Raw genomic sequence first — 24,056 nt, 5'->3', positions numbered from 1 at the left:
AATGGGCAGACCCACGCATACACGTGCAAATACAGGCAGCTATTTCGGGATTATAAAAAAAATAAAATTTTAATGTTTTACTTTTAATAACTGTGATGGGGTTTATAATGTCAAGGAGTGTGGTGTTGGGTGCATGGACATTTGAGCGGACTCGCTCTTCTGTGTTTACATTTTTCTTTTCGAACCCTTGCAAGGGCATGGACATTTAGACTGCTCGGCAGTTGGACACGCCCCCTGCTTTCCTACACGGTCCATGTTAGACTTGCGGTTGAGTCAGCATGTCCTCATGAATATTCATGGCATGCTGACATCATACCGTTCAACTGCAGCCTCTGAGTAAGACTTATTTAGTCTTACATGGAGGATTCGTGAATCCGGGGGAGAGTCTTTCAACTTTTTACATAGCATATTTCACTTTACTGGGAAATTGCCACAAAGGAAATCATGACAGTGCTGTCTTGGTACACCTCTTCTTTCCTTACTTTAATGGCAGTAGTAAAATTTCCCATTCATTTAAGCAATATTTTGTCTTCACAATAATATATCACATCCTTCTATCCTTCTTTACATCATCAGTTTGATTTTCCATGTTTTTTCTTGATAATTTTTAATTTCTTTGTTTACATATTAATTTTTTTCTTTTTCATATTCTCATCTTTCAGAACTTTTATACTTATATTTAAAAATTCTCACTATAAATTTCTTCTTTACCTACTATAATAAACTGTGAAATTTTGAAAAAGCTGAATAAATAACTGGATTTACTAACCCAAATCCCACATCATTCTCATTCATATACAGCACGCAACTTTTAACTGTATTTAATCTTCAACCCCATATGAAAAAAAAAAAACAATTGCACCATTTGCTTTTCATGTTTTTTTGTGGGATCATAGAAAACATTTGACATGCATGTTATTTTCCGATTAATACAAAATTCAACATATAAACACGTTTCCTGAATGCTAATCTATTTGTCCTCCATAAAAGACATATTTATTTCATTTTGTGTACAAAATGTCCCTACAGTTGTATCATAATTAAATCTTTTTCCCCATATGATATCCCTAGCAAAGATATTTCATTCATTGAAAAATGTATGCCTGCAATTTATATTGCATCACGCAAACCCTAACATTTTATCTTTATTCAAGGTCATATTCATTTCCTTTAAATATCCATTTAGATATATCAGTACTTTCCTCGTCCATATTTTGGTTTTAGAAACTACAACTATTTTTCTGCATATGTCAAAACGTCTGGAATTACCACTTCCTTTTGTATCACATATCTAATGTCTTTCATTTTATAAGCTACTTCACTCTATCACATTCAATACAAATGTAAACAATATTCAACTCATAGGATATCCCTGTCATAAGACACCTCATGCATATTTCTTTACAAATCTACACATTCATTAACACTCCCCATTTATTATTTTGATATGTTAGCATACACACTCTCCTAAATCTATTACCTCGTCTATACTTCTCCATTACATACTAGAAAGCATCGTGTCCTGCTGCATAAAATGCCTTGCTAATATCATCTAAGTTTCACATTATCCCTTTTACTTATAATATCATTCCATAATTTCTCTCACAATCAATAACAGTCGATGTCTCTTCCTTTTTATATCATGCATTTTCTTAATATCTCCCATCTTTCTTCCATTCTTCTCTATAATATTCTCATAAAATGTTATAATCTGTGTTATTTAATGTGATTCACCTCTAATTTTTATTTAATTCTTCTCATCATTCTTCCATATATATTTTAATATGCCATTACATAACTATTCATAAAAACCTCCTACCTTCAACCATTCATTCAGTATATTTACAAAATGCTCCCTTTGGTATGAAAAAACATCATAACTGTATCACCATCTATCACCCCCAAGCCTTCTAATAATACAAAACAATTAGTTTCATATCCAAGTGCCCCCTTCTATAAGTCACTTGGCTATTGTTCCATGCAGGTACTTTATTATATTTTATCACTTTCTGTATTATTAAATTGTCACCTAGGTATTATTGTGAGAGTACGGGGATTATTTATGTGGCCAAATGCCAATTATGTGAATGTTTTTATATTGGCAAAACCTCTAGGGCATTCAATAGAAGGATATATCAACATCAATGTAATATAAGTAGGAAAGATGAACATAATGCTTTATTTAAACACATTAAATGTCATCCAACACATTTTTTTCAGGCTTATTGCAATTGGTTATGTTAAATCAGGATCGGGGTGGGGCATCTGACTCATTATTAGAGTTTAAAGAACTGAGATGGCAGTTAAAATGTAATGCCTCCAATTATCCTGGACTTAATGATACGATTTCTATCTCGAGTTATTTAAAGTTAAAAGTTATGTTTGCATTGTAAATACTGTTTCTCATGAGATTGTTTTTTTTTATTTTCAGGACAATATATAAAGATCCTGCTGGGACTGTTATTTTAGAGTTAGAATATTTTAAGAGAACAACGACTGAAATTGTTTTAATCGGGTTATGTCCAATTAAGACTGTCATGTGATTTTACACTTTGTGTATTTATTGAGTGATAGTGGATGGGATGTTCATTCTGAAGAAGTCCAGTGAATAGTGGACGAAAGTGTTTAATGTTTTAATAATAAAAAGTGTATTCCAGTCAGATGGAGTGTTCTCCTTTATTATTTGTATAAGTTCCATATTATATTTCAAACCCACAATTATTCTGTTTGCAGACTTTTTTCATTTATCAGGAATCTTAGATCCTCTAAAAGAATAACATCTACATCACATTAGCACACCATTCCAATATCCCTAACCATCTTACAGTGTTAATTGCACTGTTCACATTTACAGAAATTACTCTAAAAGTATTGCTTCTCCATTTTTATGTTTAGGAGAAATATTTTAAAATTCTCATTTTCTTATTTTTATTCTTTACCCATTTGACTATTTTTCCTGAGTTTATGTACAAATAATCATTGGACATCATAATTAAAATTTTCACTGCATAGAACTTCAACAAAATATTAGTATCACTCTTTTCTCCTGACCTCTCTCCCTGCCTGTATTTTCTCTCCTTATTTTCCCCTCCATATTTTTCTTCTACAGTTTTTTTCTTCACCTAGTTCACACTTTCTCCCAAACTCCTGTTGTCCTTCCTCATGTATGTTTTCTTTCATTTCCTCTTATTTTTCATTATTTACTGTTTCCTCTTCGCAATACATCCAAAAGTTTTCTTTTTTCACACAACCTGCATTCAGGCACACACCTTCCTGCTGAATGTCCTTTGACCCTATACTGGTTACATTGTACCTTGTCACAATCATAAGTTAAATGAGGAAAGTCCACACAAAAGAAACATGAATTAAGCTAGGTAGCATATCCTAATGTCCCTCTATGACTAGCCACAAAAACAAAACTTGGCAAGTGTTTCTCTATTTTTTTCTTTTGAAATTTCAAAACAACTTCTAACACCCAACCTCCAGTCATCAAGTGTATCTCCATTTTTTTTCTTTTGAAATTTCAAAACAACTTTCAACACCCAGCCTCCATTCAACAAGTGTTACAGTATTTTCACACAGACCCTGAATGCATTGTCTAATATCTTCTTCTTCCAGTCCATCAATTCTAAACAGCAAGGTAACATTTTTTAAGTTATCACCAGAAAACGAATAATTGTTCCACAGATAAATGTCCTTCTTTTTGTTAAACAGTTCCAGAAATTTCATCACCAGTCCATCATTTTAAAATGTTCAGTCACAAAAAGTCTCTGTCACAATATGTATAAAAGCCCAAATTTATTAAGCTTTAAAACGTACAATAGTTATCAATTTTTTAAAAAATAATATGTGCCTGTTACAATGTCATGTTTTGTTCTTATTCTCACAGCTGGGCTTCTCTTATTTATAAAATCAGTTTTACTTACAGTTTGTTGCTGCTCTCCTATTTTGCCTGCTTTCACTGCTGCATATGTTATAGTCACTGCATTATCTGCTGCCACAAAGCCAGACTCCTTCTCAGTTTGTTGTTGTTTTTCTCTTTTGCCACTGCTGCATAACTTTTAACTGCTTTATTCTCTGCTACCACAGCACCTGGTTCCTTTTCCACACCCCATCTTCAGCATTCTCGAAGAAGTTGTTTGTCATCTCTCCCCATATAACAGAAGAACTGTCACATGGATCATCCTGGCCAGTTATTTTAACAGAACATCACCTTTTCTACATCACTTTGTTAGACTCACTTAAAGTACAGGAAGTTTCTCAATGCCCTGGTCACATTTTCCCTAGTATGAATACCACTCTAGTTCTCCCCTGAAAAAAGGCTACTAGACTAGTAGAACTAACCCAGTCATTAGGGGAAGAACAGAGAGGATTTAGTTATGCTGTACCACTGTATACATATTAGCACTCTTATTTTTGGCCAGTGAAGTTGTGTTTTTATGCATAATTTAAAGTCTGTTGGGAACAAAATAAAATGAATAATGCAATCCTTGCCATCTATTTGGAGTGCTAATGTTCTGCTACAGATGAATAACAGGGCTTTTGCAGTGAATTGACACATTTCACACCTCACTTGGCTAGGCTTGCGTAGGCCCTTAGGCTGATAGCCTAGTACCTACCTATGAACCTATGAACCTATGAGCATGAGTGTGCTGGAAAGGGGAAAAGGTTTGGAATTGTTTAGGGAAAAGAGGTTTGATTAATCCAGAAATCCCTGCTGTAATGCTTTCAAGCTGGTTCAAATATATAAACAAGCCTATAGTTAGCACAAATCAGGATCATTTAGTAGAAAAAATATAATAAATAAACAGCTTCTAGATGCCATAAAGTCCACTGAGTCACTGTTTAATGGCAATGGCATAGTATTTAAATCAAAAAGAATATTTCTATACTTCTCTACTGTCTGGATTTTCTCAGAATGTCCAGACTTTTGTTTCATATTTTTCATCTGTTCCTCATAAAATTTGTAGTTTTCTAGCAAATGTCAGAGGATTGAAGTGAATAAATAATGACATAGATTTCAGTTTCAGACTTCATATCCTTCAGAAAATGCATGCTGATGAGGGGCGTAGCCAAGGATGAACACAGGATAGCAGCAGATTTCTTCAGCTCCACCAATTTCATTACACTGACAGGAATTAATTACTTAAAAAATTAATTTTTGAAGTAATTTTCTTTCTAAATACGTTTGTTTTATATAGTTCTTGAACTATATCTAAAAAAGAAAGGAAATCTTAACAATATTCCTGTCAGAAATCACTGTAGAAATTTTCCTGTCAGTTTATCAGTCTGAAATGAGTTCCAGTAAGACAAATTCTCAAGACTCCAGCATCAAGAAAGAACTTCAGTCTCTGATAATTATAATCCAGCAACTTACTGATAAAATGGATAAAATGGATACTAAAATAGACACCTTCATAGAAAAAACTACAAAATAAATAGACCTGTTACATACAGACCTGCAACAACAGAAGATCCAGATGACAGGCATAGAAGAAGCTGTGAATGACATGGAAAATAGAATCCAAGAAGAGGAAATCAACATTGAGTTTCTGCTGAAACAAAATACACATTTACAAACAAAGCTGGATGACCTGGAAAATAGATCTAGGCGCAATAATATTAGGATTTTTGGACTGCCAGAAAATATTGAAGGTAACAATATTACTTCTTTTTTAACAACTTGGCTCCCTAAAACTTTAGACTTATCAGAAGCATTCTCTTTTGGTATCGAAAGAGCACATAGATCTATAGCTAATACTAACTCTAACAAAAAATATCCTAGATCAGTTATAGTTAGATTTCTATCATCTTTTGATAAAGAGATGGTTCTTAAATCTGCTTGGGCTAAAGCTCCTGTTAAGATTAATGAGACAACTGTGCGTTTTGTCAATGACTATTCTTCCATGGTAATAGTTAAAAGAAAAGTTTTTCTGCCACTAATAAGGGAGCTTAAAAAAGCACAGTTTAAAACATACCTTCTGTTTCCTGCCAAGCTTAAAATCTTCCTTCCTGATGGTCCTAAGGTTTTCGATGATTTAGACTCTGCTTTACTGTTTGTCAAAGAAAAAAGGATTTTGGATAAAATAGAAGAAATGGAATGGGCTAGTTCTTCATTAAAGAGATTGGCAACTGAAGCTTCGTGGAAGACTTCAGAGAAGAAGAAGAGACTAAAAACAAATGATTTGTTATATGTTTTTTTTCTCTCTCATCATTTTAGTTCATTATTAATTTTTTTGAATATAGTTCCTGCATTTCCAGAAAGCCACAAATATTTTGGAAAAGATTTAATCAAAGTTATTCTCTATGTGCAAAGAAATGTTTTGTTTCATAACCAGTCAAAATACCTGAAGATTTAATGGCAAGCTGTGATTCAATTTGTTTCTCTTTCTGAAAAGAAGTAAGGTTAGTAATTTGATACATTTTTTATCTTTACCTTTTTTCCTTCTCCTTTTATTATTTTCTTTGTTTAAACAATGACATTCTATTTAGATTATGTAGTGGGTAAAGGGTGGGGAAGGCAGGAGAGAACAGTAATGAAAATATCATTAATAGAATAATAACATATTTATTCCTTGTAAAAGTTTTTATAAGTTCTTCAAATGCTATTTCTAATTATACTTTCTTGATTATACTGCTTATGCTTTTTGTAAATAATCTGTTATGCTTTAACTAATAATAATCAGAACTAAATAAGAGTAAATAATATGTTTTATTTTTAACTCTATTAATATAAACAGTAAGTAACATTCCATTGTATATACTTCTTACAGCTTTCTCTTACATTTTTTATTTCTGCCTCACTCCCTTTTATTTTCTACTCTCTTTTTCTTTTCTTTATTAATATATAGAAATGCTTTTGATTGTGTGGGCACAGTGAATAATAGGATTTGTATGAAAATTGAGTTGGGAGAAGAATGTTGAGTTTTATTGCTTGTTGGTAATTTTGGGCTTAATTTCACTTACATAGAGGTGGTAATGATCTGTGGAATACATTGTGAAGGTTTTGTCATGTTTAGATGCATTTACACTGCTAAATGAATATTTGTCACTAGTTTTTAATAAGTTTCCCGCCAAAATGTTAAGAGAGACAATCTGAGATGTGGGCTGTCTCATGCACAGTGTTCATGAGTTACTTCAGAAGCTTCAGCTCACAGAATTCTCACAGAGAAACTGAAAGCAGTTAGTATAACCTTTGACATAGTTATCACACTGACACACCACAGATTCAGGAAAATACTCTGTTCATAAAATATGTCAGTTTTAATGTTTTGTTTCATAACCAGTCAAAATATCTGAAGATTTAATGGCAAGCTGTGATTCAATTTGTTTCTCTTTCTGAAAAGAAGTAAGAGGCTGTAATGGTCTGTGGAATACATTGTGAAGGTTTTGTCATGTTTACATACATTTACACTACTAAATGAATGTTTGTCACTAGTTTTTAATAAGTTTCCCGCCAAAATGTTAAGAGAGACAATCTGAGATGTGGGCTGTCTCATGCACAGTGTCCATGAACTACTTCAAAACTTCAACTCACAGAATTCTCACAGAGAAACTGAAAGCAGTTAGTATAACCTTTGACATAGTTATCACACTGACACACCACAGATTCAGGAAAAATACTCTATTCAAAAAATATGCCAGTTATAATGAGTCTAAATGATGTAGTTTCTTGTAGTAAGTAAATGTCTTATTTTAGAAGGCATAGTAAATGAAACATTTATTTAAATGTTTTTGAAAATCTACTTAACAGCAGCATAATAATCTGTGTTAAAAAATTGTGTTCCAAACATATACTTTACTATAACTCATTTAATTCATCTGATTGACAAGCATAAATAATCTTATAACTCTATTCTGGAAGAAATGTCATGTGATATATTTTAAAGCAGTAGGTTAGCATGATTGTAAAATCTGGTTACTAAAATGTGTTTGCTGTGCATTATTTTGTATAAAGCAGACAGATTTATTCTAGGGACAGCAAGGAGGATAGTGCTCAACAAAGACACAAATCAGTGAGATCAGATATATATATATATGTGTGTGTGTATGTGTGTGTGTGTGTGTGTGTGTGTGTGTGTGTGTGTGTGTGTGTGTGTATGTATGTGTATGTGTGTGTGTGAGTGTGATGGCTTTTTTTTTATATAATAATGCAAGTGTTTCTGAGAATCTGCATAACTATCCAATATGATTTATAACAATTTCTATGAATACAATATTTTACTCTATTGACAAAATGAATGTTTGTCACAAGTTTTAATAAGTTTCCCGCCAAAATGTTAAGGGATACAATCTGGGATGTGGGCTGTATCATGCACAGTGTCCATGAACTACTTCAAAAGCTTCAACTCACAGAATTCTCACAGAGAAACTGAAAGCAGTTAGTATAACCTCTGACCTAGTTATCATACTGACACACCACAGATTCAGGAAAAAATACTCTATTCATAAAATATGTCAGTTATATTGAGTTTAAATGATGTAGTTTCTTGTAGTAAGTAAATGTCTTATTTTAGAAGGCATAGAAAATGAAACATTTATTTAAATGTTTTTGAAAATCTACTTAACAGCAGCATAATAATCTGTGTTAAAAACTTCTGTTCCAAACATATACTTTATTATAATTCATTTAATTCATCTGATTGACAAGCATAAACAATTTTATAATTCTATTCTGGAAGAAATGTCATGTGATATATTTTAAAGCAGTAGGTTAGCATGATTGTAAAACCTGGTTACTAAAATGTGTTTGCTGTGCATTATTTTCTATAAAGCAGACAGATTTATTCTAGGGACAGCAAGTAGGATAGTGCTCAACAAGGACATAACTCAGTGAGATCATATATATATATATATATATATGTGTGTGTGTGTGTGTGTGTGTGTGTGTGTGTGTGTGTGTGTGTATGTGTGTGTGTGTATGTATGTGTGTGTGTGTCTGTGTGTATGTGAGTGATGGCTTTTTTTTTTTTTAATAATGCAAGTGTTTCTGAGAATTTGCATAACTATGCAATATGATTTATAATAAATTTTATGAATACAATATTTTACTCTATTGACAATAATGAGTTTAAGTAAATGCTCATATACAAACAATTCAAGATTTTTTTTTGGAAGCTGTTAATAGTATTCACATGACAGAAAATAGATGCATCTTAATATATGTAATGTCTGAATCATATTAGCCAAAGTTTTTGATTTAAATGAATGTTAGAACCTAATTTTCTCTCCTCTTGATTTCTAACATCAAGATTATTTGAATGCTATTTGAATACAAGTGTTATATATTACATAGATCTATATAGTAGTATGAACAGTTTAAAAAAAAAAAAAAAAAAAGTTTATTTTAGTTTATATGATGCTGTTTTACCAAATGTGTAGTTTTGTCTTGATAGATAATTGAATTGAAAACTGTTAACCTCAGTTAAATATAACTAGTATTAAATTGATAAGGTGGTAGCTGAGGTACTGCTGCTTAGGGTAGGGGATTAACTTGAGTAGTAAATACTACTCTAAGTTGGAGTTTTCAACTCCAGGCTGGATGCAAGGTTTAATCCTTACATTATTTTCACTTGTTCATTGTTATATGTATATAGTTTTGACATCCACAATATATTTTGTACACTCATTGTCACTACAAACAAAATTGAATCCTATACAAAATCCCATAAGAGATTTAATAAATACAGCTATATTTAAAGGTACACCTAAAAGAGGAGATGTAACATTATTTATCTTGTTATTTGTTATTTCGATCATAAGATTCTTGAGTTTTAAAATGCCAAATGACATCTTTAAAAGGAATTTCTTTAAACATTAATGGATTGAATAATCCGTGTAAAAGGGCAAGCCTAATAAGATACATTAATTTACACAAGGCCAATCTAGTCTTCCTGCAAGAAACCCATCTCTTGAAAAAGATATTGATAAACTAGCCACTAATAAGTATACAGTATTGGTTAGTTCAGAGCACACTCAGAAAAAAAGAGGAGTGGCTATTTTATGGAATAAAAGTATGCCCATTCCTAAAACCATTAAGTCTTATCAGGATGACAAAGGAATGTTTTGTATGGTTACAATACAAATTAATGGGAAGACTTGCACTTTAATTAATGTATATTGGATACCTGGAATTGGTATAAATACAGTGAAACATCATATTGATAAGATCATATCATTCTCTATAGGGGATATTATTTTAGCTGGTGATTTTAATTGTATACTACATGAAAGTGATACTACCACTATAAGGAAAAGAAGAATTACATCTAATGCAAAACATTTAAATGATTTTGCTAATTCTTATCATTTGAATGATATTAATAATCAGATAGATTCAAAATCATTACCATACACCTTTTTTCTAACAGATACAAAACTTATTCAAAAATAGATAGGGTCTTTATTTCTAACCAGATGGTAACAGATTTAATTAATTCCAAAATCATTTCATGTCCTATATCTGATCATAACTCAATTGTTTTTGAATTAATGATAAAAAATACTCATAATGTTCAGATCAAAAGGATACCAGCATACTTAACTCAGCTAAAAGACTATAAAGAATATATACTTTCAGAAGTACAACATTTTCTAGACATAAATAATACTCCTGAAGTCTCCATTGTCTATGTTTGGGATGCCTTAAAATCATATCTATATGGACAAAGTATCAGATGGTATAATAATAAAAGGAAATCTTGGGATAAGGAATTGTTAGATATTCAAAGTAAATTAGACTCTTATAAACATAATAATAAAGAAAATATTATGGACAAGAAAGTTATTGAAGAAATAAACAAACTAAATGAGAAATACAAAGAAATTTTAACTCATAAAGTTAAAATAACTTTAGAGAAATATAAGTTTTTGTCTTATTCAATAAGCCCCAAATACTTACATAGACTTAAAAATAAAACAAAAATATTGAATAAACAAAACCATATCAAAGAAATCTTTTCTCTAAGGAAAAAGAAGAATGTTTCTAGTATACCAGAAATACTGGATGAATTTAGAAATCACTTTCACAAGATTAACCATAACAACATTAACATGGAACCTAAAGATAAAATAAAGGAGTTTATAACCACAAACATGAATAAAAAGCTTAATAAACAACAGATTAAACTATTGGAAAAGAGTATTTCATATACAGAAGTTATTACACAAATAAATAAGCTTAAATCAAACAAAGCACTGGGTAATGATGGTATTATACCAGAGATATATAAAATCCTTTCTAAAACTACATATTCATTAATACATAAGGTTTTTATTTTGGCCCAAACTGAGTTAATAACCCCCCCATCTTGGCAATATACATTTATTTCACCAATTTTAAAACCTAATAAAGATCCAACTAGATGTTCTTCATATCGACCCATCTCATTACTTAATGTTGATTATAAAATGTTTATGAGTATTTTTGCTGATAGATTGAAGACAATCATCCCGGCATTATAGATATAGATCAGACGGCTTCATTGTAAATAGAAATACTTTTGATAATATAAGAAGAACTTTAACATTAATTGATTTTGCAAATAGGAAAAAGAAAGATTTAACACTTATTAGTCTTGATATAGGTTCAGCATTTGATTCAGTAAGTTGGGACTATCTGTTTACCTTACTGAAATGCACAAACTTCTCTGATGCATTTGTAAATTTAATTGAGCATTTATACAAAGAAACGCTGGCTTATATTAAGGTAGGAACATATGTTTCACAAAAAATACCCATTCTTAAAAGTACAAAGCAAGGATGTCCACTTTCTCCACTATTATTCACTTTAGTAATGGAGCCTTGGGCTAATTTGATTAGAAAAAGTACTGACATAGAGGGTTTTGAAATAGACGAAAATACAACATCAAAAATTCAACTTTTTGCAGATGATGTTCTAATTACATCAGCAGGATCTAATTCTTCTATGCAGTCTTTATTTGATAAAATGATGAATTTTAAAAGTATTTCTGGTTTAATATTCATTGAAGAAAAAACTAAAATACTACCTATATATACACGAAAAAATATTCTCATTAGTGATTTTACTAAATATGTACCCAATTCAGGTCAGATAACTTATTTAGGTATAATACTATCTAAAGATATTAAATCTATTATATATAATAACTATAATACCTGTTTTCTTAATATACAAAATCTTTTTAATACCTGGAATAATATGTTTTTTACTTTGGAGGAGAGACTTACAATTATTAAAATGATAATATTCCCCAAGATTTTATACTTAATACAATCAATAATACTTTCACCTACAAAAATAATTATCAAGAAACTGAATACACTAATGTTAAATTTCTTATGGGCACCTAATAGACCTAGGATTGCATTAAAGAAACATACTAATAGCTGGTCTCAAGGGGTATTTCTTTTCCAGACTTTAATTTATATATTATCTCTTCTATTATAAAAGTTATTACTTTATTAATAGATCAGTCATATATCGCAAAATGGAAAGATTATTGGGAGCTAATTAGTATGCACTTCATGAAAATCTCCTTAACACATAAAAATATGATTGTAAATAACTCCATGTTGTGGTTGCTAAAGGAATTTTGTACTTCACCTATTACACCTAAACATATGGTTTGTTACCCATGAAATATTATTATTAGTTATCGTAACTTTATATTCATGCACCCTAAGTATAGGGAATGGAATTTTATTGTATTCCCTATAATATATACTCAGGGTATGCTTATGTCATCTACTTCTGAAGGAGCTCATTTAGCTATAGATAATGATCTAAAGTACTGGTATCAGCTGATATCTGATAACAAAGTTAAAAATCTAGATTTCTTAAAACAAGAATTTGATCTAAGAGAAACTTGCTGGTTAGAGGTTCAGATCTTTAGACAACATCTCATTGATAGAATAGATCTAATGTCTATAACAGTTAAAGAATCTATTCCAAAACTGATTGATTACTTGAAATTAAATTTACAGCATAACGTTTCTGATAAAGGTAAGCTTTCATATATACATAAAATTGTCAGACAAGAAACTTTTTATAGTGTAGATTCATACTGGAATTATTTCACCTCTATTAATGGGGACCCACCAACTCAACAAGATAAACAATATATATTGGAATCTGCTTATAGAACTACATCTTCCATTGTCTGGAGACTTTATACATGGAAATTTTTACATAGATCTTTTTATACACCTTTGATGATGAATAAAAAAAATAATAAAGATAATCTATGTAAGAGATGTAATGTAGAAATTAATGCTGACTGGGCTCATATGCTTTATGACTGTATGAAGTTGAAAGAATACTGGAAGTCAATTAATGAATTTTTGCAGGCTCTTTTTACAGATAATTTCATTATTTCTAAGTCTCTTATATTATTCAACACACCTGTACCTCAATGTGTTAAAAAGATTAAGCTTCCCTTGTTATGGTCTATCCTAGCAGTGGCCAGGAAAATAATAACTAGAAATTGGATTTCAGATACACCTCCTTCGTTCAATGAATTTAAAAATGTTATGAATATAATGTGCCATATGGAAATAAGCACAATTAGAATGAGAACAACTAGAAAAACATCATATTATATTGTATGGGATAATTTACAAAATTTGTTAAAAAAATTCTAATTTCAATAGCACGGTATTTTAGTTGAATTAATTGATCTGATTGTAGTGGATGTCTTTGTAAATACTTTAGTTGTTTTGTTGAATATTATAATAATACCTATTTTTAATTACTTGTATAAAATTGTTATGATATTTCTCTTATATGTTAAAACAATAAACCTGTTTTGAAAAAAAAGAAAATGCATGCTGACATAAATCCTATAATTCTAGCAACATTCTAAGTTTATAAGAGCAATATTTAAAATTTGCTCTTATTTTCTGCCTTTGTACCCAATTATCTTATGCTTTGTACAGATTTCTTGCAATAAGTGGTTGAAAGGTATGACATTTTCAGTCATTAAAAGTCATTAATGATTCTGATAAATTGGTATGACAGAGAATATCATGGTATAATGAAAGACATAGTTTTGGATTTTCAGAGCAGATGTTTTTGTTAAATACCAAGGTACTATTTAATATGGGGAGATAATATTCTTATTAACAGTCAATCAATCTGGGATATCAGACATGGAAGTTTCAATGAAAGACCTCAATACTAGACCTCAGGAGGCAGACATAAAATATATATTGTTCTTAATCTATCAAATCCAACACTTACAAGACAAAATCTATGATGCAGAAAACAGAGAAAAAATAGTATATGCATACACTAAGTTCCTAAAGGAAAATATGGATAAATTATGGTGCATTTTCTTCCCCATGGATTCCTGCAATTTTGAATTTGTTGCAATCAAAATCCTTTGGCAGTGAAAGATCAAACAGATACCCCCCCCCCCACTACATATCAGAAGGTGATTATAAGGTTTGTGTCATTTCAAAATAGATACCTGGTCCTATAAACAGATCAATATCAGATACCTATTATTTAGAAAAATAAATGCAAATTGGAGCAAAGATTCTTTTCTTTAGAACTTTTATCTAGAAAAATAATTAGTGGGTACCTCATGAAATTTCCTAAAACCTATGTGTATCAAAGCTGAGTTGTTACAGGAAGCAAAAAATCAAAATGAAAATCATGCACTACTCGGAAATTACTGCAAAAATGTAGAAACAGCCATTCAACAAGTGTAAAATAAAGATGTTTCTCTTACAAGATCAAATAGAATGACAAGCAATACAGTTAAAGAGGCCAACACTGATTATAACTTCCATAATGTGACATGCACAAAGAAATAGAAACAGCAAAAGACATAAATGATTTCCAGAATTTTACTGACTGTGCAGTGAAAACAAAAATAGTCTAAACACCTTTGAGTTTTCTCTAAAGTTTAGCTACCACAGAACAAAATTTAAAGGGAACTCCAAAATGTTGATGCATAACAGAGCAGGGCTGCAGTGCATTTAATTTGTGTTTCAAACTAACAGAATTTCAGAAAGATCAGCACACGATGTTCCAGAACACATTTGCAGGCATAACCCACTGTGTGAACATAACACTACATGAACAGAGTACATATGCACTTAGTGCCTGCTCTGTTAATCCAGCCTGTACTACAGTACATCTGACATTTTATTCCCCACTGACTAACAACCACTTCTCAGTAAATATATGTCTATATTTCCCTTTGCACTACAGCACTCCTTCCCATTCCTTTCTAAAATCCAACCTCTTCTCTTTTTAACCTACCTATCAGCTCCTCCAACCTTACTTCATCAACTTTACTTCTAATCCTAACTTCACACCAATTCTTCCCCCATTTATATGTTACCCCATATTGCTATTCATACTTAGTATTGAAAATCCCGATCCTTGATTCTCAACTCGTTCTCACTTCTTGTCCAGCACACTCACTACTCTTATCACTCTTAATTATTCCTAATATCACTCTAATTCCTAAACATCTTTGCTCCTAACTGTATAACTTTATTGCTTCTGCATCTCATCAGAAGTTTATAATTTCTTTGGCTCTCCATCTCATCACAAATAAATATGCTATCCACTAGCTTAACTATTCCACTTCTAATACTCGCTGTCCTCACAGACCACAACGTTGCTCTTCCATCTAAAATTTCCTCACCTACTATAAGCCTCAGTTTAAACCATTCTACTCTAAATTATTCACCAAAATTGCTCTACATCTATTTAGCAGCTCACCTACTCTGTAATTTGAAACTGCGGTGGTGGTGCTGTGGTAGTGTCGCCTCACAGTAAGACGTTGTCCTGTTCAATTCTCAGCTAAAGCGTCTTCTGTGTTGAGACGTGTGAATGGGCATACCTTTGTTATAGGTTGTGCGTCAAAGCTGGCAACTCGGCACGTAAAAAATCTACTGCCAATCATTAGCAGACCGGAATTCTGCTGTGGCGACCCCTAACCGGGAAAAGCCGAAAGACACAACAACCTACTCTGTAATTTAAATACATTATTAACTCTACTCACTGTAACTCCAGAACAAATAAAAAAATAAAAATAAAAATAAAAATGACCATAATAAAACCATTTCACTCTCTTCAACATTCTTCAATAGTTAAATTATGTGGTGATATATACTACAACTCAGGCCCTCCTTCCATCTCTACCCCGTCTCACCCATTGGTCACCTCTAATTCTTTCAAACAACTAAACTCTACCTTCATAAATGCATGTAATATTTGATAAACAATTACTGAACTGTGTGCTTAAATCTTTCCTTATATACCAATACTTTTTCCTTACTAATATATGGCTAAAACCTTATACAAAAGATTCAGAAATTATTCCCCCAAGATACTACAGCATCATTAGAGCTGACAGAATAAAAAAAAAAAACTAGAATGTAAGGATCTCCTACCTTAACAGGTACAAAGTCTCTCTTCTTACAAAAACTCAACCTAAAATCAATAATGCAGAGCTTCTTATCTCCTACTTAAAATGAAATGGCCACAAACTCCTTTGTATAACTGTTTTATGTATTTTTTTATTTATTTATCCTTTGTTGATTGGGTTAGTCATACTAGGCAAGTAGCCTCATTTCAGTGGAGACCTAGCTGATACATTACCCCCAGGAGACAATATAGTCACCCCTGAAGACATCCCTTATTGGATCTCTGGCAATATTACCAATGTAACAGTCATCCTATTCAATGAGTCCTCTCAGTTTTAAGTATTGTTCTTCTAATATCAATCTTCATAGCTTCAAACAGCTTATTTCTTCTAATCACTAACAAATCCAAGGACACTAGTTCATAGGTTCATAGGTTCATAGGTAGGTACTAGGCTATCGGCCCTAGGGTCCATACAAGCCTAGCCAAAAAATGTACCCTGGCTTTCGCCACCCAAGAAAATGATTTTCCTGTGCCCCTGTCGAGCAGAGCCACAGAAGTGATGCCCGGGGTGAATTTCCCATTTCCCATCCAATCATCAAGATTTTTCTTGAAGAGTGCTAATGAGGAGCTCTGTTTGACATAGATAGGTAGTCTGTTCCAGAGAATGAGAAGTTTCTAGGACAGGAATCTATCCCTCCAGCATGTTCTATTTATTGTGGTGACAAGGTTTAGGTCCCTAGAGCATGTAGCTTGGAGGGATTGGGATTTCTTTAAGTGGAGCATGTCCAACATCTCTGGGTATGACATAGCTTTGTATGTTAGGCAGAGATCGCCCCTGAGTAGGCGATATGTGATGGAGTAAAGCTGCAGTTTTTTGAGACGGTCTGCATAGGACATCTGTTTGAGGCCCGTAATCCTCTTTGTGAGGTATTTCTGTGGTCTTTCCAGTTGTTGTAGATGTCTTGTGAGGTACATACAAAAAGGGGCATTGTACTCTATAATGGGTCTAATGAGTGATGAGTAGAGGGGAACAATGACCTCTTTTTTTCTGGATGAGGATCCTTTTGTGATGAGATGATCCACGTAGAAGGATTTCCTGACCACTGTGGCGATGTGATTATCAAAGGAGAGACTACTGTCCACCTGTGTCCCAAGGTCTCTTATCACATTTTTGGCATTAAGTAGACTACCAGCTATGTGGTAGTTCATGGGTACAGAGTTTTTACCAAAGGGGATGACAATACACTTTTTGGAATTGAGCTTCAGGCCATGGATTTGACACCAGGTATCTGTCTCAGTTAGGCCCTTTTGTAGTTTGTCCACATCGTTAGGAGTTTCGATTATGGCTCCTAGTTTGCAGTCATCTGCAAACTTTGTTAGCCAAAGACCTTCTGTGTTGGCCTGAACTTCAGAGAAGTAGATACCAGACAGGAGAGGACGCAGGACTGAACCCTGTGGTACTCCACTTGTCACTGGTCTGATGTCAGATTTGGAATCCGCTACTTTCACAGTGTGGGTTCTGTCCGTGAGCCAGTTGGCAACCAGTCTTGTGACATAGGAATTTATACCTAGTTTAGTGAGCTTATCTATAATTCCACAGTGGGGGATGGTGTCAAAAGCCTTGGCGAGATCTAGATAAGATGTGTGAACCATTTTACCCTCATCTATGGCTTTGGTGACTGCTTCAAAGAAGTAAATCAGGTTTAGAAAACATGATCTGCCTTTTACAAATCCAAACTGGGTAGGGTCCAGAGTCTGGAGATTACCAATGTCTTTGTTTATGAGTTCCACGATGATACGTTCCATGGCCTTGCAGACCAGGCTCGTCAGGCTAATGGGGTGGTAGTTCCCAGGGTCCGTCGTGGCTCCCCCTTTGTGGAGTGGGATAACCATCGTGGTGCGCCATTCAGTGGGTACAAACCTGAGGTGAGGCTATGAATGAACATGGTACTTAGGTAGGGTGCCAGTTCATTCTGTAGTTCTTGTAGAATGCAGCCTGGGATATTGTCAGGTCCCATGGATGCTGTGTTCTTGGCTTTGGAGACTGTGCTTTTTACCTGTGCAGCCGTGATTATATAAACTTTGCATTCTTCAGGTATAGAGATGGGCACTCTAGGGGATGAGAGGGGGGTAAAGTTATCACTGAATCTATCTGCTAGGATGTTGGCAATATCAGTTGGTTCTGTATATTTAGTGCCATTGTGCTGTAACTCAGAGCAGATCTGAGTGTTCCCATTTAGATTCTTGACATAGCTATAGAATGCTTTGTGGTTGTCTTTAGAGTCAATGGCAATTTTGTTTTCGTAACTAGCTTTGGAGGATTTTATGAGAGATCTCAACTTCTTACTGAGGTTGACCAGGGAGTTCCTCCAGTCATGGGATTTTACTCTTTTTCGCAACAGTTTCTTTCTTCTGTTGTAGAGTTTGTTTATGGCAGAGGACCGCCAGATTGGCTTCCTTTTTTTGGAAGATAACATCTTGGTTCTATTAGGGATAGCATGATCTATGCACTTGTGTAAGTGCTTATAAAGTGCATTTGTATAGGATTCAGCAGTCATCCCTCTATTGTCAGTCTGCATGGGTGTCATGATGTTTGCCACTTCTGTCTTAAGAAGTGTGAAGTTGGCTTTGGAGAACTGTTTTACGATGGTTTCCCTAATTGGGGGTGGGGGTGGGATGTGGATGTCTAGGCTGATTAGCTTGTGGTCGGATCTGACCAATGAGGAATTGACCTCTGGTGTGGAACACCAGTTTCCCATGTTGGTAATGACCAGGTCTAGGATATCACTGCCCCTGGTGGGGGTGTGAATAAGGTGATCCAAGGCATTGGAATTTATGAATTTTAGAAAACGTTGAGCAAAAGAGTTGGTACATGAGTAGTTTTCCAAGTTAATGGTGGGGTAGTTGAAATCGCCCATTATTAGGGTGTTGGGTTGTACCCTAATACTTTCTAGTGTATCAAGAAATGAGGAGTGTGAATCCTGGGGCATGGTTGGGGGGTCTGTAGCAAGCTACAATTTGGATTGCGGTCTTGCCCAGAGTTAGTTGCACTTGGATAATCTCGGATGCATTATGATGTGCAACTAGCCTGGAGGTGTGGATATCCTTAATGAATATGGACACACCTCCACCTTTAGTGCTTCTTTCTGGGTTAGGTGGCCGAAAGGTGTGGTATGAATTGAAGCCTGGTAATGCAGGGGTACTCTCTGGAGCTTTGAACCAGGTCTCTGTCACTGCACAGATGTCAATGTTCTCCATTTTAAGGAGTGCCTTGAGTGAGTGCATTTTGAGGTTTAGACATCTAGCATTGAGTAGCATTACCTTCAGATTTTGCTTGCTTGTACCTGTTACGGTGGTGAATTTGTCATTTGAACCTTGCCTAAAAAAGGCACTATAGGGGTGGCAAGAGCCTTAGCCAGAATCCGGAATCCTAAGGGCAACAGGTGCAGGCCATCTCTGGCAAAGCATCATGGACTTTCGATCATGTCGTCCCAGGCAGACAAATACTGGATCCCCTTTGAATGACACCAGAAGCTTAGCCAATTGTTGAAGTCAATCATTTTGTCCTTGTACTGTGGTATCATTCTGGGTGATGGCAGGATGCTACTCAGGGTTAGGGTCATTCCTGCCTGGGATACATGATCGGAGAGCTCCTCCATGTCTCTTTTTCATGTAGTCCAGGGAGGTACATCTCAGGTCATTCACACCAACATGGACAATGACAGTGTCATATTTGTACTTATTGTGGAGTGACCTGAGTGCATGCGTTATGTGGCGGATCCTGGCACCTGACAGGCAGCTGACAGTAACTTTCTCCTTGTTTAGTCTAGTGAGTGGAACATCAGTGTGCCTGACTATAGAGTCACCTATGACTAGAGTGTTGGGTACGCTGTTATGCCTTAAGGGTTGTGGTTGAGTGGCACACTGAATTTGTGGGCTATGTGTCATTTGGGTTGTGTTGGGGGTGGAGTTTGCTTGCGTTTATGCTTTGGATGTCCCTGATGCTTGGACAGGTTTTTATTGAGAGCCTCCGTGAATGTAGGTGTGTGTTTTGTGTTTCTATGTGTGTGTTTTGTTGGTGTAGGTTTTGAGGGACTATGTGATGAGTGTGGTGTGGTGCACGTGTTTACCTTCTCCTCTTGACTGTCTAGTCCAGTCTTGGGTGAAGAGAGCTTTGCTTCCAGTTTGGCTATATAAGTGCATCTCTCACAGGTTGTAGTGTCGGGTGGTAGGAGGAGAGGGTTACCTGTGTACATGAGGCAATTGCTGCATTGCCCCAAGATGCCCAGATTCATCAGGTAGACAGGAGAAACCACTGGGAGCTGACCCTTAGACATGCCTGGATAAGTGCTTATTTATTAAGTACTAAAAATTGCTTTCCACTAGACAAGTGAGGAAAGTTGAGTGCTGTAGTAATTTGCAGCTTAAGTAGTGCTTACAATGAGTTCTGAACAAGTGCTGAGTTCAAAGAAACAGATTTGAGTGCTGAAACTAGAAAACTGGCTAGTTATAAGACACAAAACTAAGCTAGAAGGCTTCCCTCCAATACAGAAGGGCTTGGGGGCTCAGAAGCCTACAAACAGTCTAGACCACTTAACAGGAAAGGCAGGAAACAAGCTTCATTTTTTTTTTCTTAACTGGAATCTGGAAAGTGATCTTTGCAACTACACTGTATCAGGGATTCATCCTAATCCCTCAGTGATCATTGTCCTCCATTTTACTCAGCATGCCAAACAAGTATACAAAAAGAATTGTAATATTCCAGATTTAACCCTGAATTATTTTTAGCTGCCCTAAATCCATTTAACTGGATTAATCTAAAAGCCTTGGCACTACAGGAGGTAGTAGAAAGGTTAAAACCAACTTTTTTAAAACATTCTAAATAGGTTTGAACCACAGCATAGAAACAGATTAAACTCTCTTTGCCACTTGGTTTATTAATCAAAGTAGAAATTGTATGCAAAATAGTGACAAGGATGGAAAGACTGATAGAAACTTAACACTCCACAAAAGTTACAGTGTGTTAAAACACTGCATAACCTTATCAAAAAGCAAGAACCAATATAATTTGAATTAACAAAACAAGCATAGAGATAACCCCCCCAAAATTCTAATCGTCCATCAAACAAATTCTACATCCAGTAACTGACAATGTCCCTAACCCTTGGCACAATAACTCCCCATTGGACATAGCCACAAAGTTTAACTCATAGTTCTTGACAGCATAACTGCCCTCATCAAGGAATCTTTTTTGTACTAGTGCAACTCTCATCCACTAATGCCCCCACCCTTACATTAAAACTAGTCAGTGCCTACCTCCTCAAAAAAAAAAAAAAAAAAACTTAAACCCTGCTCAACTGCTGCTAATAGCCTTCATGCTGAATACCTTAAAATGTCTACAAGCACCATTGCAAATCCAGTAACCATCTTTATAAACACGGCGGTACAGGAATCCTATATTCTTACAGTCTGATAGAATGTCATAACATTCCTCTCCACAAAGCTGGTACTTTGACCAAGCTATCTAATTTCATACCCATTGCCTTCTTATCCTACCTCTCAGAATATTGGAAAAATGTGTTCATAAACTACTACTCCAGCATCTCTTAAAGGAACAATTACTAATCAATACCCAAAATGATTTTAGACTTGCCCATAGCACAACAACTGCCCTGCTAACTTTTAACTATAAAATATGTAAAGCCAGGGAGAGATGTAAGCTTGTATCTTCCGTATTCTTAGCTGTATCAACATTTTTGACACCCTCCCCAGGATTCAGCAAACTTCCATGGAAGGGACCGTTCCCGTGCAGCACGGCAGCATGCCATGCATATTCATGAAGGCATGCTGCCATGCTGTAAAATGGACACAGTTCTGTGTACGAGTGCAGGGGGTGTGTCTGAGTGCAGTGCTCTCAAAATACACATGCCCCCTGCACACCAGAATTGGCAATTTAAATCGAGCGAGAATGCGCGTAACACCCCCAACCCATCAGGGTAAGAAATCTGGACAAAGTCATAAGGGACAATCATCCCTACAAAGTCAGAAAGTTGAATAACAGGTTCAGCATTAGCATGGACATTCTGAAGGGTACAAAGTAAAAAACACAACAAATACATTTTTTGTCACATATGCAATAAAGTTTCTATAGCTGCACAGGTGTGCCTGTTGATTAGCTACACTTAGCTCAGCTGAAACGGCAGGATAAGTTAAAAATCAATAGACATCCAGCATAAGCATTAGTGCAATAGTGTAGTGGTTAGAGTGTATGTCTTGCATATAGTCATTCACGGACCGAGCATCACCAAAACCATTTCCATTTTGTATGTGTAAACATTACAATTTTAATTTATTTGTATATTTATGTAGGGAGTAATTTATATTTCTAAACCAGAGTAGTGTATTAGGCCTAGATGTGAGGTGCCAATAAAGTAGTGAAACCCCCATATAAACAAAAGTGCCCCATACAGTATAGTCACACAAGAATAAATGTAATTACAGCACATTGGGGGATGTCAGGGAAGGTAAATAAATCTATATTATGTAATGAATGATAAATCAATCCCATACAGGTGGTAGTCCAATAAAATAAAACATAAACAATGCTAAGCATTGCACAGCTATGCTGACTGGGTGTAAGCATTGTGTACATATTAATACTAAGCAATGAGAAGCCTAGCTAAATGGATTTGCCCATTGATAGGCACTGCTGTATCTGCCCCTTTAAGCATTGCCAACCTTAACTAAGCAGGTTTGCCCGTAGCTTAGCTTAGTTCAGCATTTTCAAAACCATCCAATCATGGCAAAGGGTGGAAAATTGGCTGTATGTAAATCCCACAGGCAGGAATACAGCTCATAACTGGTTGTAGCTCTCCACTGCAGGAAGTATGGCAGGTGTTAGAGAGGGCATTCACTTTCAGGTGCAGTGCTGGGGCATACAGGAGTCCAAGGTCATGGTAGGACTCCTGGTAAAAAAACATGATGTGAGACTGCTGCAGGACCAGTACCTGGGTTCACAATATAAAGTGGAAGCCTGGGAAAGTCTCGCCCTTGATCTCACCAGTGCCACTGGTATCCCTCAGACTGGTGAGCAGGTCTGGCACCACTATGCCGACTTGAAACAGAGGAAGAGGGAGCTCTTGGGACACTGGGTCCAAGTAGCAAGACAGAGGGGAGATGTCCCAGCAGTGTGCAAGTATTCATAGCAATAACTGTTTACCAAGTCCAGCCTGTGTATGTGATAGATAGATATGCATAAATGTTTCTCTATTTTCATTACAGCTTTAGCTGAGTGGGCTGTGAACCAGTAAGCTCATTCCAAGTAGGTTGCAAAGGCTGCGTTGCGAGACTGGTGAGTAACAATCCTGCTTGTAGAAGTCATACCAAATAAATATAAAGAAGTAAAATGTCACCTGGCAGTATAAAACATGTGTATTGTTTGTACTGAATAAACCAGACAATATGACAGTAATAGTCCCATATAGGTCATATTTAAATAAAAGTGTAACTGCCTGGCAATAAAGTTCTAAATCCTGGACTGGTTGTGTTTACTCTGGTATTGTATGGCATGAAATGTTGCAGTCCCCAAGATCTGATATCTGAATAGTAATGTTGTGTTAACCACTGTTTCCAAAACTGTGCTATATAAAAATATGTCTAGAATGTCTGTATAAGAATGTTGTAAGTAGGT

Source organism: Protopterus annectens, chromosome 2.part0 (genome assembly GCF_019279795.1).
Source record: "Protopterus annectens isolate FY-2018-M chromosome 2.part0, PAN1.0, whole genome shotgun sequence".
Classification (NCBI taxonomy): Eukaryota; Metazoa; Chordata; order Ceratodontiformes; family Protopteridae; genus Protopterus; species Protopterus annectens.
Note: the sequence above shows the minus strand (reverse complement) of the source record.